This window comes from Limulus polyphemus, unplaced genomic scaffold (assembly GCF_000517525.1).
Source record: "Limulus polyphemus unplaced genomic scaffold, Limulus_polyphemus-2.1.2 Scaffold11018, whole genome shotgun sequence".
Taxonomy (NCBI): domain Eukaryota; kingdom Metazoa; phylum Arthropoda; class Merostomata; order Xiphosura; family Limulidae; genus Limulus; species Limulus polyphemus.
The window spans coordinates 1-2,923 of record NW_013676628.1 but is presented as its reverse complement, the minus strand read 5'-3'; the positions used below and the strand labels follow the sequence as shown (position 1 = coordinate 2,923).

Here is a 2,923-nt window from a genome sequence, read left to right as displayed (position 1 = left end):
ACTAATGTAGAAAACAAAGTATGTAGTGATGTAAGTGATGCCGCTGTTTCTACAGGACTTCTACTAATGTAGAAAACAAAGTATGTAGTGATGTAAGTGATGCCGCTGTTTCTACAGGACTTCTACTAATGTAGAAAACGAAGTATGTAGTGATGTAAGTCATGCCTTGTGGAATAAAGTGAAAATTACTCGAGCTACGTTCATTATAAACGATTCACTTACTAGCTTGTATAGAAAAGAACAGAACTAACTTTGTGAAAGATTGGCGAAACTAACTTTTAATTTGAACTTTCCTTTCGGGAGTCTACTTTAGTAAATATAAACAAAGGGAAGAATTCCTTTCACTGACAGTTTCTTCTCAAATTCTTTGTTAATATCGTCTTTTAGAAATAAACAAGAACATGAACCTCTCTTATGGTTAAAAACGAACAAGTTTTTAGATTTGCGTATGCGGACCATGAAATGAAGGCCAAGCCTATTGATATCCGATACAAAACTGGGACAAAAAACAAAGACACGCTCACGACTAAAAGAAACTGTCCAGCTGTTGCTTTTCACAGCTTACAAAACAGAAGATTAACCCGGATGTGTGTTTACGGGAGACACTTATTTTTTGGAAGAAGCCCCTGATGTTTCTCAACGTTAATACCACGACAAGACGCTTAATATTCCAATATTGTCTCTTTTTCACGTATGATTTATTCGAAACTTGATAGTGGCGACATCTGTCTTACCACACTTACGGAATGTACTTAGGACATGGAGCTATAATCAGTAGATTCTAAGAATTATGCAACACGAAGTAACCAGACTTCTCTCTTCCTTGTTGTCTTTTAAGCCTTTAGTTTTAAAAGTGTGGCGGGATCAAGATTAATAGATTTTTTTTTTCTGATAACCTTGTAAATTTGTAAACTAGATGAAGCTTTAATCTTTTTAGATTCACTTATATAACGAGTTTCAAATGTTTACAGTCTTTCTACGTCCATTCTGTACTAGTTGCTGATAGACAGGTTAATTGTTACGTTTCTTTACTACGTACTGAAAGACAAGTTAATTGTTACATTTCTTTACTACGTACTGATAGACAAGTTAATTGTTACGTTTCTTTACTACGTACTGATAGACAGGTTAATTGTCACGTTTCTTTACTACGTACTGATAGACAGGTTAATTGTCATGTTTCTTTACTACGTACTGATAGACAGGTTAATTGTACGTTTCTTTACTACGTACTGATAGACAAGTTAATTGTTACGTTTCTTTACTACGTACTGATAGACAGGTTAATTGTTACGTTTCTTTACTACGTACTGATAGACAGGTTAATTGTTACGTTTCTTTACTACGTACTGATAGACAGGTTAATTGTTACGTTTCTTTACTACGTACTGATAGGTTAATTGTGACGTTTCTTTACTACGTACTGATAGGTTAATTGTGACGTTTCTTTACTACGTACTGATAGACAGGTTAGTTGTTACGTTTCTTTACTACGTACTGATAGGTTAATTGTGACGTTTCTTTACTACGTACTGATAGACAGGTTAGTTGTCACGTTTTTTTACTACGTACTGTATGTTAGACAGTTTCATTGCTAAGCTTCTGTTCTGGATACAGTTAGGTTCATAGTTCCGTGGTAAATAAATGTACAATACAGAAAAATATCCCATAATATATACACTATGATCATTTGAGTGATATCAGAAAAACTATACCTTGTAGGTAGACCAGTCCAACGATAGTTAGGGAAAATATCTGATAAAGTACATTTCTGTGAGATGTCTGCTGTATGTCTTCTGCTGAAAATATTGGCTAGTTGTAACCACGTGTCTGAAAAGCTGCGTTTCCCTAAATGTTCTGGCAACCGCAAGTTTGTGAAACACGGCAGTTCTTTTTCGAACAATCACGTTCCCTCGTGGCCACGTACAGAACTTATCATCGATTGACACCTTTCTCTTACGGAAAGCACGTGAATGTTGAGAAGCGCTACCTATGTACTTCGAGAAGCAGATAAAGAAAGGTCAACAAGGTTAGGCACAGCGGGTTTCTTGTGAAGTTTCTTGATAACTTACATCCTGTTAATCATCCTGTGACAAAAGCTGAATTTTAAAATTACATACTGCTTCCATACGGGCGTGTTGCCTATGGAGTTTTTTAAATATAGATACAAGAAAACTGTGCTTATTAATGGAAGGGAGAGGGGCTAGGCCTATAACAAGATGCTTTAAAAACAGGTACCGTAAACAAATCCCATAAAAGTATTGCACTTTGACTTTTATTATAAACATTTGACTTAAACTTATAAACATTTGACTTAAAGTTTTAGATATTTGACATTAAATATAATCATTGGACTTTAGATGATAAAAAGTTGGCTTTAAATGAAAAATATGTCAGAACACTTTCATTTAGAGACACCTAGTTGTAGTTTTTGTTGTGACGTCATATTATTTTAACACAGAAACACTTTTCTGTATATCATAAGGTAATACATTTAATCTGACTAGTGATAACTTCCTCTGTTTAACATTAAACAGAACCTTTTGAAGAATTCTTCGTACAACAGTTTCTTCTGAACCCATTGTTGACAAACATTGTCATAAACTTTTCTTTTTGTCGTTCTCAGATACCTACGGCCTAGATAACATACCAGATTAGATTTGTTGCCCTTTATCTTCATACTCACTGGTACTTCCGTTACATTACTATAGTGTGTTGATAGTCGATATTCTTGTGCCAGTCACACATTGTTGGTACTTCCGTTAACATTACTATAGTGTGGTGATAATCGATATTCTTGTACTAGTCATACATTGTTGGTACTTCCGTTAACATTACTATAGTGTGTTGATAATCGATATTCTTGTACTAGTCACACATTGTTGGTACTTCCGTTAACATTACTATAGTGTGTGATAGTCGA

At 34.6% G+C, this 2,923-nt stretch overlaps 1 protein-coding gene across 1 annotated transcript in view; it reads right to left on the bottom strand.

The window, feature by feature from the left end:
- Positions 1–2,161, bottom strand: part of LOC106476612 — a 12,999-nt gene extending 10,838 nt beyond the window's left edge. The window contains exon 1 of the mRNA XM_022380420.1: positions 1,716–2,161. The gene's annotated coding sequence lies outside the window, so the exon portion shown is untranslated. The remainder of the gene's footprint in view (positions 1–1,715) is intronic.
- Positions 2,162–2,923: the final 762 nt, after the last annotated feature.